The sequence below is a fragment of the Melanostigma gelatinosum genome, assembly GCF_949748355.1.
Source record: "Melanostigma gelatinosum genome assembly, chromosome: 1".
Lineage (NCBI taxonomy): Eukaryota > Metazoa > Chordata > Actinopteri > Perciformes > Zoarcidae > Melanostigma > Melanostigma gelatinosum.
In genome coordinates this window covers 25,812,986-25,826,772 of record NC_136634.1, presented here as the reverse complement: position 1 = coordinate 25,826,772, position 13,787 = coordinate 25,812,986, and the positions used below count along the sequence as shown (strand labels likewise).

At 44.7% G+C, this 13,787-nt stretch overlaps 1 pseudogene across 1 annotated transcript; it reads right to left on the bottom strand.

Moving 5' to 3' along the window:
* Positions 1 to 3,901: 3,901 nt before the first annotated feature.
* LOC306797644 (dolichyl-diphosphooligosaccharide--protein glycosyltransferase subunit 2-like) lies at positions 3,902 to 13,610 on the bottom strand (annotated as a pseudogene). Its single transcript has 17 exons — positions 13,598 to 13,610; positions 10,407 to 10,597; positions 10,187 to 10,282; positions 9,698 to 9,873; positions 9,512 to 9,587; positions 9,238 to 9,372; positions 8,979 to 9,154; positions 8,770 to 8,888; positions 8,467 to 8,572; positions 7,829 to 7,920; positions 7,621 to 7,735; positions 7,322 to 7,516; positions 7,125 to 7,211; positions 6,922 to 7,017; positions 5,845 to 5,920; positions 4,602 to 4,731; positions 3,902 to 3,983 (listed from the first exon to the last, which is right to left on the bottom strand). The product of its transcript is annotated as a dolichyl-diphosphooligosaccharide--protein glycosyltransferase subunit 2-like (transcript).
* Positions 13,611 to 13,787: the final 177 nt, after the last annotated feature.

The following is a 13,787-nucleotide window of genomic DNA, read 5'->3' as shown; positions in this document are numbered from 1 at the left end:
CTTTGCTCTAGACACGGTTTGAGTTGATCCAATTTTTGTCGTGGGCTAAAGTTGCCTTTTCCAGGGAACCCCAATTTCGTCCATTTTCCAATTGTTTGGCCGTCTGATTATCTTTGTCCCACATGTATTTTATTATTGGAGATAAAACCTTGGCATCAGGCTGCTTAGGCTCAGACTAACTTTGACTCTTACCCATCTTCTCTAGTTACTCTTGATTCTGGTATCTTCAAAACCCAATCTGGTCCAATCAATCAACTTGAAAGGATACACCAAATCGTCTTTGAAATACGACAAGCTCACCAGGACACGTCTGTCCGTGACCACCCTAGCAGTCTGCGAGAAAACCGGTTTACCAACTTCTCTCTAGTTAACTGTCTCAGGATCTTAAGAACATCTGGTCCAATCACTCAAGGGATTGAAAGGATACACCAAACCCCTATAAAACCTTCAAGTTACCCTAGGACCAATGTTCCCTCTAAGCTGCGCGCTTGGGCAATCGCGCACTGCTCGCACATTCTCAGCGCACAAGACAATCTATGCAGCGCATTAAATAAAATTCAACATAAACATATTAATTAATATCTAATATTAGTCCTAATCTTATCTAATCAATTAAACCAATAATAATAATAATAATTTTGTTTTCTGTACTATTTTGCAATGTAACTCAGTGAGTGACAGGTGTCCAGCCAATGATACGATTCGGTTCACTTACGCAGCCAATCATAGCATTGACACTATTGCCCTGCCCATTCGCGCCGTGCAGGTTAGCTAGCTAACAACAGTGCGGCGGAGTTACGAGACGCAAATGCTAACCCCTTATCATGGCGAAACGAACGGGCAGCGACACATCCACTCACCAAGCCATTGGAAAAAAGAAATGTGGTTATTTTAAGATGGAATGGCTGTCGGAGATCTCACAGCTTGTGGATATTAAGATTTTTTACTTATGGATATTAATCATTAAATTATGTTACTACTAGATAATTTATGGGTAGTGGAAATGATAATAAAAAACTGAGTAATTACATATTTTACAGACAGAGTTACAGGAATTTACACTGTATCACAAGCTACAGCACACGTCATTGTGCAAAATGTGAATGTTTTAATGTGAACAAAATGTTATGTCTGAAAGGTGTATATGTATCATTTCTTCCAGAACAGGACCCTCACATAGGCCACAACAGGACCTCACACAGGCCAAAGCAGGACTCTTCCCATGGCCAAAGCAGGACTCTTCCCATGGCCAAGCAGGACTCTCATATAAAAAATACTACACATCTCATGAACAACAAGATTTTTGTCTTTTTCCTTTAAAGTTTGTCAAATCACTTATATTAAAAGTAAACTAGTGAAAATTGCTGCTGTAATTTGATTATTTTAATAAGCCATGTAACTTGCTATGATCCAAGGTTTTGAACAGGTGTGATACTGGTGTGTGGCCACAGCGTGCACATCTGATGTTGCTCACAGTGGTCCTCAGTGTGCTCAGGGAGCTTGTGTGTATGCCCAGACACATGAAAAATTAGAGGGAACATTGCCTAGGACCTAATGTCCAGCACTCTAAACGTGCGAGCACGAAGTTCAACCATTAAAGTGTCTGCTCCATCACAAGATAATCTCTCACAGAGTGGGATTATTTTCCCGGTTCCAGGATCGGAGCGGCAATCTGGAACCCTGTCTGACAGCCTCTCACCTTCAGGGAGGAATAGCTATATTCTGTCGTCTAACGGAGTCCTGATTACTCGTCCGATCCCATCCTCGTCACCATTTGTGGTGGAAAAAAAATCTTTTTAACCTCTCTGTGAGAAATAATCACGATGGAACTTTTAGGTTAAAGAAGGGTTTGTATTCAGACTTGTATTTAAATATCGTATCTCACTGTCATAAACAGTTTTACATGTTGGTGTATTGATGTATTTCTTGTATTGATTTTGCACAGAGCTATCAAAGGAAGATGGAGGACATGAGGAGAAAAATGGAGGCTGAGATGAAAAAAATGGAAGAGAAATTGAGGACTGCAAAAATCATGGTCCTGAAAGAGAGGGAGTCTTGGAAAAGTGACAGATGGACTATGCAGAGGAAGCTCTCTGTCACTAGAGGCAGCTTGCGCACCCCCAGGGTGTGCACCACACTTTGGGAATCCCTGGTGTAGAGTATCAGGTGCACCTCGATTGGCAGTGCAGATTGTCTGGGGAGGGACAACAGCACAGCCAAAATATACAGCCGACATGTTGAAAAAAGTCATAGCAGTAAAATGTAAATTGTGTAATCTTTTCTTTCAATCAGAGCAGTGAAATGTGCCACCCAAAAGTAGTCCTGTAGTTCAAACACATATTCAACTGCTAAGCAGAGGTCTAACTATCGACATGTTTTTCGTGATCATTTTGGAGGGAGTGCTGCACACTTAGCAACTTTCTCACTTGACTCAGCGACCTTATGAGCTAGTGCTGCTAGCTGCCCTCATTGGATTTATAAAATCTAGCGTACCATTGGTAGTTTGTTGAGATTACCATCCCTAGCTTTGAGTTAAAATTTTGAACCCTTCTTCCTCTACTGGTCCAGCGGATGCTGGAGAAGTCTGATTAGACATCAGAAACAGGAGATGGGTTTTCCGGTCAGTAAGTACCGTTGAAAGTACCGTACACCCGTTTCAACAACGACCGTATTCATTGTAGGAACAGGATCTCCTCCTCATCATCCTCCAACTCTTGGACTGTGTTCCTGTTTTTTCCCTCTACGAAAGAAAGTAACTTAGATTCACCTCCACTTCTTTATTTCCTTTTCTTCATTACAAAAACATCACATTGCCCACATTTCTTTCTCAACATTTTTTTCTGGGGGACGCCAACTCTGTATCAAATAGGGGACTCCCGCTCCCTCCAACACATCTGATGCACCAAACAGGGAAACACACCGGCATAGTTAGTAATGTTCAACGGATCAGTGCTAATGCCAATGTTTTGTTTTTCTTCAGCCGTTCATGTTAACTAACCGCTTTTGTTACAAGGTGAAATGGGCATCGAGTGGAAAAAGAGGAATGTACAAAAAAAAAAAAACCTAAGACAAAAATAGTCAAATCAAACCCCAAATCCATAAGAAAGAAAATAAATAAAACCCCAGCTCACTTGGAAAACACTGGCATGTTGGACAACAAGAAGACAAATCTCACAGGAAGATGAAGCGCAATGATCAGTAGCTTTACAGCCCTCGTAAAAAAGAGAATCTGTCGGTGGGTGTTTGTCCTCGGTGACACTGTAATTTCTCGATTTCTTCCATTTGGCAACGCGGACAAACTGCATGTTTAAACTGTCGATTGGATTCTTGAACTGCAACGCCATGTTTAAAGTCTGATTTGATGCATCGTCGAATGACTCCTTGGGGGGGCTTCGTCTGTGTCTTCTTAATTTTCTTCCTTATGTTTTCTCAATTCTGTAGAGCGAGAGAGAAAAGCAAACAGTTATTACAAACAGTCTGATTTAGTCACATAAAGGTTTTAATCATGCATTTTAATGCACAACACACAATGTTAATTTGGGCAAAGACACACAAGAGAAACTCTCATGACAAATGTCTTAAGGTTCTGGACGACGCACATGGCTCATGAACACAACATAAGTCACTCAAATGTAATGGCACAACCAGAACCACGGGTGTTAAGACCACAACGGCGGGATTACCACAGTGCTGGTATGGCTATGACCACGGTGGGATGAGTGAGAGGCAAACCAGGAGGAGGGAGGGGTGGGGGGAGGAGGAGGGAGGACGGCAAGTACATGTGAACACTGGGGAGTTAGAATGATCGAGCACCACACAGCCATGCACGCGGCCAGCCATTATGGAAATGCACTGAGGATGCACACTATGAGGATGCCCTTACTTCAGCCTGGAAGCCCAACTCGTTTGTTACAAATGTGGGAGGGGGGCTTTATCGGAGGCTCCTATACTTTGCCAACCTACTACTTTGCTCTGCGGCAATCCTGGAAAAAGGAGTACAGAGACAGCGAGGTGTGGATAGAGGGGTTAAAAAAAACTACATAAAGACACAGGCATCAGCTGCAAAGGAGAAAAGAGACTAGCAGGAAAGAAGAGGGAGGTGGGGGGGGGGGGGAGAAAAAAGTCCATTTGTGAAATCATTACTTGGAAAATTCTACTTGCTGAAACGGGGTTTAATGGGCTCGTCTTAAGAGCAGGAAGTAAAAGTGAACAATTACGGAGTGATGTTTTGAGTGGGAGATACAGGCTTCAAATTGCTCACTCTGGCCCGTGGAGGGCTCTACATACTGATGGTGAGGAAATTACCCACTTAGATCACCACTCTTGCAGATCATGCTGCCACGCTTCACTCCTGGTCCAAGTGGGCACGAGCTCTGCTTCTGGCAGAGGGCCTGACATCGGCCTCTAGGGGGACCAACTGAGGAGCTGCGACATGAGACCGGCACTTTTCCTCGGGGCTTGAGGCTAAGAACTACCAAGAGGCCTCAAAGCACCCGAGTCCTCGTCGTCTGAAAGGGGCTAGGCTTTTCTCTCTCTCTCTCTGGGACTAAAAGGACACTCTAGGGACCCCATTTGACTCAAGGCGCCATCAGGACACGTACCTCTTCACGGCTTTCTGGGCCAGCATGCGGTTCCCGGCGAGGAAAGTCACACTGCCGATGATCGCCAGGTACTTCAGAGTCTGGAACATGTTCAGGCGAGTCCAGTAGACGTACATCAGGCCCAGCAAGGCTGAAAGGAAACGAGAGAGTGAGCTGGCGCTTTGGCATCCAAATCAGTGGTTCCCCAAGTGGGTAGGGTGCTGTAAACAAGGTATACTATGCAGCGCATGTACGGACCGATTAAAAAATAACCCCTCTCAACCGTCACTTATTACGAACTAGAAGTGTGTGGCCGTGTTTGTGTGCTTTCAGCAAAGAAGCTTTGGACCCCATGTGAGTGTGTAACCCCCAGCCAACAACAGAGCGTGGGTGTGCTGCCCGTTCTAATTCCCAGGTCCTCACATATCGCCGCTGCCTGGTCCGAAAAGTGAAGCCAAAGCCAAGCGAACCACAATAAACTTGCATTATCTCTACTGACCAGCAGGGTGCGACTCCTCTGGCTGCAAAAAGAAGTCAGATTGTATAGAAGTCTATGAGAAAATGACTACTTCTCTCTGGATTTATTACCTCAGTAAACATTGTAAACATGAGCTTCTGGTCTCAATCTCTAGTTTCAAGTCTCCTTCAATACAGCATGATATTCATTTAGTACATGATGGTCCAGTTAGAGTCAAATAGATCATAAACCAGAGTGTTTTAGGGCGGGGCTTCCTTGTGATTGACAGGTCTCTACCAAAGCGTTGACCGGTCTGGGAGTTGTCTGTGTTTTTGTCTTAGAACTTTAACCCTTTCAGTGTTTTCACACAAAACTTTCAAACTGCGGGGCGCTCCACACGGTGTGTTTATTTGTGCTTTAACAATCAATCACTGTAACCTTTTTTTAATTAAATACAAGAAACTTCCCTGTTTCCATCACCTTCTCCACCGTGAGATTTCTCCACTACCGCTTTAATTACATCAAGACATTGCACCCTCTTCTTCTGCAATGGCTTAGTGGCACCTTACTAGAGAATTGCGCCAGCAATTGTTTATCTTGGTGCATGTTCTTAAGATGTTCTGGCTGCAGTTGTTTCGTATTAAGAATGTACGCGTGGACTAAATGATGATAATTGCACAATGTCAGCCGCGGTTCTTGCTGCAATTCCCGTATCGTCTTGAACGGCAGCGGATGAACTGGAGATGAAGAGGCCGTGCAACAACCGGATGCGTGATGAACATTTCACTTGAGAGACGGGGGACTGACCTGCGTGTCCCACGTGGAACAGAACGGTGCTGGGAGTGAAGGTGAAGTTGGAGACGTTTGCTCCGAGCTTCAGCCACTACAGACGAGAGGGGGAATGAAAGACAAAGTGATTTTCATCCCCTCCAAGAGTGGCAAACAAAAGGGGCTGAAAAAGTGTTTACCACCGAACGCACAAAGTGCTGATCCACTGCAACAATAACTGTTACTCAGCGCTGAAAATGCCACGGATAAAAATACATCAAAAGCTATTGTGATTTCTAAATTAAATACAAGCATTGTATTTGCGCAGTACTGGAGCCGCATTCACCGCACATGAGAGCTTACTACTGAAGAGCTTTTTCAGAGGATAAAAAAAACTAGAGCACTGTGCATACAACAAAGCTGAATCCTCTATTAAAATAAAGGTTTGATGAATAATGGAAGGAGGTCTGTTGGTTGGCGGGCCTACAAATGAGACAAATGGTTTCTACATTATATCCATAGCAAAGTTGCTCTACAGTTAAAGGGAGAGTTCAGATTATTTAAGGTAAGGTTGTGTGAGGTACTTGACCAGTCGTAGATCGTGGTTTGAAGAAACTGATGGGAATAAGAACACGGGAACAAAGCGACATACTGCTGTGTAAAACCTATTTAAATCCATATCAGTTTATGTGTATCCTACAGCTACAATATTTTCACTGCATAGCCACAGGACCCCATTGACATTGCAGAACTACGTTGCTGGTGTACCGCTGCCTTGATCGGTTAGTTTGTTGTGTGACTTTTGGTGAATCCGAACTAACCCTTTATAAACACAAAAGTCGCACAATAACACAAACAAACTGACTGACCGAGGCAACGGTAGAACAACAACTCCGTGTTCGGCGAGGTTAAATTACCGTTTTTGTCAAAGGTCTGACGGCGAGGCAAAGTGCTGAAAATATTGTTAATATCGCGTAAACTCAAACTCTCCCTCCAAACTAGAGGCGTGGCCATCTATGGGTAAGTAGCTCATACTGCACTCCACGTCAAAACATTCCTTTATGATGATGGCAACAAATAAAAACCCAAAAAGAACATTTTAGTTTGAAATATTACCAGGATGAGCAGAAGAAGTAAGGGAGACAGGATGAGCGCAGTGAAGGTGTTGGAGACCACCGTGGGAGGCTTCTTCTCTGGTTCCCTGAATAAGTGCTGCAGAGACAGGAGGACATGTTACACAGCGGGACTGATGCTGCTTGATTTTCCATCATCGGGCAGTGAAACTGATATTTAAAAAACAAAAGGTAAATAAGTGTTACCTGGATCTCTGGTTTGGGCACAAAAAGAGTCTTGGGCTGAATGGCCACTGGAGCCTCCTCGTCCACGAACTTCAGAACAACGTCAGCCTTTCAAAAAGATTACAACTCAACTTTAGAGCTCAATATTAACTACTCAGTGGCTGAGCACTTCAGTAAATATCCCTCATTACCAGCATCAAGGCGGAACGGACACTCACCACATTCCACAAGATGGGATTCTCCAAAGTGGCATCCCCAACGATGAGGTGGAGGGAGTAGGTGCCGGATATGGAGTTGAACTCAGATTTCCGCTCCGCTGTGTCCAACTCAAACTTGTACAGTTTCTTGCTGTCGGGTTCGGCCACAAACACGACCTCTTGGCCGGTCTTCTGATTGTGCAGCTTGACGAAAGTCTGTGATGGGGATCGCTCCTCAAACTGGTCGCAGCTGTTTTCGTGATTGTTTTGACCAACCACATAATACCGTCTGCGGCTCGTGTCCCACCCGGGTTACATACCTGGTGAGGGCTAAGCTCCACGCCGGTATTGACGTCAACCAGATGGAAGGCCATGGCAAAGTTTTGGTGGCTGTCTGCTGTGAAGGAGCTCTTGCCTTTGGAGGGATATTCCACTCTGAGTCATTAAAAAAAAAAAAAAGAAGAAGCATTTAGTAGTCTCTCGTCATGCGCCGCAGGGTCGGCTCACTTGTCAGATGCGTTTCCTAACCTGGTGGTCTTTGTGCCGATGCTCTGGTCCTTATCCACCACGGAGAGGTCCATGTTAGTGACGGACACCTCGGTGGACACCTTCACTTTGAGCTGCAGGCGGACGGAGACACAACACAAAGTTACATCGGGTGACGGGCGTGAGAGCAGCAAACCAATCTGACTACCGGTACAATCATGTTCAGATGGACCGTCGACCCAGGACAGGCTGCAGACACAACAGGAAGGTTTGCCAGGTTGCCTTTGGCAGCCATTTTGAGGAACTGCTTGCCATCAGTGGCAACTAGCTTTTAACACATTAATAATAGATACTAAATTCTGGAAAGTATCAGATAAAACACAAACTACAATATACTTTTGTTCCGTTTCTTTAATAAAGCTTGTATTCCTTCATGTCGTATTCCTCCATAGTATCTTAATTACTCAAAATATAAGGCGACTAAATTTGCAACCACATTTTTAGTGTCGGCAACCAAAAGCTGATGCCTGATTTAAGAGTTAGCGTTGAGCCACGTCTCTGACTCAACAGCAGCACATTCTCCACCAAGGCAATTAAAGCCCAAAACACGTTTAAAACTTGATTAAAATCATTCCACTATTGTTAGATATTGCGTCTCCTTATTCTGACCGGCACCTCACCTCAACATGATTGCCAACAAGCCGGGTATCCCCAGTCACTGCAACGGCAAACTGGTAATATCCGCTGGCGGGCTTGCTGGACATGAAGTTCAGTTCAAAGACGCCGCTGAAAATCAGATAAAGAAAATATAACACGGTGTAGATTTGACTAAAACCAGGCCGTGCTGCAATCTAGTAAAACGCAATCCACACAGTCAACAATAAAAAGCTCAACAATTACATTTGTATAATGTTACAATTCAAACTGCATTTCTGTCACCCTGTGTGTGGGCGTAGAACACTCATCTCTCGGGTCAAACGTACTCATTAAGTGTGAATGGAGCTTGGCTGAGGATGATGCTCTTGGAGGCCACGGCGTACGCAGATTCCAGCAGCACGTTGGCCAAGGCCAGAGGTTGAGACATGACATCAGTGACAAGGAGCTGTGAATCACACAGAGAAACAGCGTCACCACGAGCTGATTAAAACCCACTCAGAGGACTGTAGGCAGGTTGAGATCCCACAATCTGTACCTGCAGGGTTGGCTGGCTGTGGGACACCGTGGCCGGGCGGTAGCACCGACGATGACCGGCACGTGGAAACGGTTGTTGGAGAGAGCGGCGGCGGCACTTGCCACGCTGAAGGCCTCGGCCAGAGAGTCCCAGGACTTCTTGCTGAAGATAGAGTTCACCAGCTGGATGACCTGGTCCTGTAGCGAAAAAACACATTGCCCATCAGTTTCAGAAAGGGAAGGTCCCATGGGGAGAAAAGCCTGACAGACAGATATCGTACCTCCTTCAGAGGGGGCTCCATGTCCACATGATCGGACAGGGAATAAGCAGCGGTCACAAACAAGGCGGTCGCCTCGAGTCCCTCCTCAAACTGGAGGTAGATGCCACCAAGATCATCCAAACGAGCCGTAAGATCCTGAGAGGGGAAAAAGTTAAATATGAGTTAAAACTTAGAGAATTCAAAATATCTGTGCACGATTAAGAGTCCAAGTGCATCTTGCGCTAATTCAAAGCACAGTCACACAGCACCACCTGGTGGAGGTTTAAGAGCTCACCTCAATTTCCTCCAGTATTCCCCCGAGTTCTGCCTGCTTGGGTAGGCGTGCTGCGGTCTGCAGAGCTGAAGTGATACTGTCCGGAGAAGAGGAGACACACGTGTTGTGAATCAAATTTGCTCCTGAGCACGGCAAGAAGGACACAGAATGATAGCGCACTCCCTGACACACACTACAGACACTTACGCCATGACGTTGTCCTCCTTGTTGATGCGACCGGTCAAGGCACCTACAACTTCCTGGGAGGCCAGAGGAAGCCCCAGAGAGCTGAGAGCGCTCACGGCTCTGTGAATCTGAGTCATGGTGGAATCTTCACTAACCGCCGCCAGGAGGAGGTCTCGCGTTTCATTGGACACGGGGATCTATGGAGTGAAGAAAACTGTTGGTTCTAAGGGGTTCGCATCAGTGTAAAGCCATCGTCCACTTTGCCATTTGGACGTTACGGACTATGTTATATTATTATTTTACTCTCACTGCCATCATATGAAAAGTTGTTTTTAACATCGTGACCATGAAGCAATGATGCAGATTTCCCATCCCATTTACGTTGGTCTTTTTAATATTTTGGAATGTATATAGTTTTGTCTATATTGTCCAACTACACATGGATCTATTCCAAAATGCATTTGCATAGAAAGGATGGCAGCAGCACAGATAAGGCCGAGGCATGCATACCTCACATCCTGAAATGGCCTGACTGGTCTCAGCAGCAAAGAAGAGAGAGTCAACGTTAGAGGGATCCAGCTGGGATTTGAGAAACTGGCACAATACCTGCAAACACGAACACGTTTTAAGCCAAAGAACATCGAGGATCAACATGTAACATGTCATATCCAGGTTGAATCATGACTGAATGTTTATATCGGAATTGTTGATTATGGTGGGATTTTCTTACCTCGTGATCGGGAACAGTTGCCCCGAGCTTGGTCAGACCAACGACCGAGTAGTATGCGGAGTCCAGATCGGTGAACTGTTGGCTCAGGAAGTTTTGCAGTCGGGCCACATCGGACAGGGAGAGATAGTGCGCTGGTGTGAGCGCCTGAGCTCCAGCGAGAGCCAGGCTGAGGAGGAACAACCCAAACAGCCCTGCAGACACAGGGCGGAAACAGGTTAACCTGCCGCCTGGTACAAAGGCGTATTTGTCGGTTACCACCACGGAGAGCAAACACTACCCTTATATAATGTACTATCTGTTGTGACGATATGTATTCATTCATTGAGAAAACGCTCGCCCGTTCACTGCACGTTAAGCTACAAAGGCGAGCTAACGTTAGCTAGCCTCGGTTGGTAGCAATGGAGTGGTCTCGTGTGACGTCACAGTTTAGCTGTCGGCCATGTTGGAGTACACACAAAGCCATTGGCATGCACGGCTGAGTCGCATAACCTATCGGTGGTGAACTTTTGTGCTGTCTTTGGTTGTGGCAGCAGAGCTGATAGAGACAAGAAATCATTCTTTCGTTTGCCAGCGGTCATTACACATCAAGGAAATGACACGAAGGAGCTATCCAAGCGACGTCGCGAGAAATGGCTGTCACGCATCTCTCGAGATATAAAGGAATGGAATTTGGCGTACACTAGAGCAGGGGTTCTTAACCTTTTTGACCTCTGGGCCCAACTTTTCAAGGACAAAGTGTCCCGGGGCCCACTCTGACTATATGCATCAAAAGTGTCAGACAACCTGTAGGTCATACAGAAACAGAGCAGTGGGCCTTTGGAGTCAGTAAAAATTTAAGATTTTTGTCCGCATAAAATAAAAAAGTATCTTTCAGTATAAATAACTGCCGGTGGCTGTATCTGTACAGGTAAAGGACAGTATAGGGCTGTAACTACACTATCAGTGAACAACTGCCTCAAATTTGAAGAAGATTGGACAAAGTATGACCATTCTACAGTGTTTCTTCATGAAGAGATCCAGGCGGAGCTCTAAAAGGACATTTGGAGACCCAAATGGACACATGGTAACCTCATGATATTCTTTCTCCCTTTATATTGTGATATTATATTATTTTCCTTTTATTTTTAGCCTTTGCAAATTGCAAACCCTATGTATATATGGTGGAAGACATGGTGTGTGAGTAGCGGACTTGCTGTGCTTAATGGCTGCGACCGAGCGCACGAACGAGAATGAGAATAGCTCAGTTACGCAAACGTTGGCTGACGGCTTACGGAAGAGGAGGATAAGGTTTGTACTATAAGTACTAGCGTTTTCTGAAGGCAGTAGCTCCATGGTAACATCCGCTAGCACGTTGTCGGGTCTGTAATGTGTCTTTTTCCGTCGAAATGCTGCAAGATACGACTTGGAGCGGTTATGGCGACTTTGGACAGTGTGTGTGTGGGCTCCTTTTGTGGAGAAACCATAAGAAATGAAAGAAAATCGATGATTTCTTTGCAAAGATGAGGATTTTGGGCATGCTGGGATACCAAACACGGACATGTTTTGTGACGTATTTGCGCAAACAAGCCGTAGGAACGGAAGGGGAGGGGATCGAGGATGCTGGTGTTGAACAGGCAAAACCCTTGTTAAATAAATGAGATGATAGAATGTGATGATCACAAAGACATTTATTATCATGTGTATGTAAACCTGCATACACAACAAGAAGCCCAACAGACTTTCCCACGAGCGTTGGATGTTTCGTCGCTACGTGTCGCTTTATTTTTGAAGGCTTCAGTGCTTCGTTTGATAGCATTAGCTCACATTCCACACACTGAGCCCTCGGCTCTGCCTCGTTGCCTCCGTTCACAAAGCCGTACTTAAGAAAGTTAGGGTTGTACTTGCGCACACATTTAGACTTTTGGGGGGTATGGCACCACTGTCGTCTTCATTTTTTCTTTTTAATAACTTATCCATAACTTTCGCTACAGGCTAGCGGCTAGCTGAGTGTCTTCTTCTGCTTATTGCAGCTTGTTAAACAACTGACTGACGCATTACCGCCACCAGGTGGTGGGAAGCTGTATTGTAACTGAGCGTCTCATGGATAACAGTAATATCTCTGGTGTCTTCAATTGATAACCTATGCGGTCCCGCGGCCCTCGCGGCCCACAGGTGCAAAACTGAAAGTTTTTCGCGGCCCTCTAGGTGGCGCTCGCGGCCCAATCATGGGCCGCGGCCCAATCATGGGCCGCGGCCCAATCATGGGCCGCGGCCCTATGGTTAAGAATCACTGCACTAGAGTATGTGCGGATCACTTTATAAGTGGTCAGTGATTTTATTTGCAAATTCGTTTGTGAACAGTATTTAATAAAGGAAATATAAATTAAACTTGGACATGAGAAGGTTACCGAAGCTTCATCGGCCCGTGACAGCAGTCGGTACCAGAGACGTGTACAACAGGCGAAACACAGAGATGCAGCCTCAGCATTGCGTGATATGAGTTTAACGTCGGATCATATATATATATATATATTAGTGATGGCGAGATGAAGCCTCATGAGGCCTCGCAACACTTCAGCCAATTGGTTCGAGAAAGGGTTCATTACTCGAAGCTTCATGTGCACACGATACCACCTACTGGCCAAGTGTATAATCACAGGCAGCTGTATCTGAACCACATAATGTGATGCATTGAATTTTTGTGTCTGTTATGGCTGTTGGGAATGACTGAATTACAAAAATGTATGACCAAATAATTTCTGTACATTAATAATAATTGTATTACAATTGCATATCTTTTTTGCATTAATACAATATTATTAAGCCCATAGCGTGTTTTATTTCATAAAATGGTATATTCTAAATTAGTCTTAATTTTAAACGCCCACTTATAGTTAAATACACTGTTTTGTGCTGCAGAAGCATAATCAGGAGAAAAGTGTGCATTGGACATATTAATTGTGTTTTATTACATTTCTTAACAAAATGCTGTGAGACATAGTAAAAACATACAACTCTAAATATTTACAAACAGTGCCAACTGACATAATCTTAACATCAATCGCCACTACATGGATGCTGCAACAACTTTCCCAAGTGTATTCATCACTCAGCTGGATCAGAAGTAGGTCTCCTTGATGGATAGCAGATGTGTGCTGCTGGGAACTGTTACATTTCCAGCAGACACCCAATTTTCCCCCTGAATACCTCACTTTTAATTTGCATATTGAGAGGTATATTATGAATCTAGACATACATTTTTACAACAAGACAATGTTCACTTAACATTTTCAACGTCTCTAAACTCATTAGTGATCAAGCTGTCTGAATTTACTCCATATTCAAGTCATTCAACAGAACTTAAGATATGGAGGTGCGACCTGAGTCTTTGTACTCTTCACA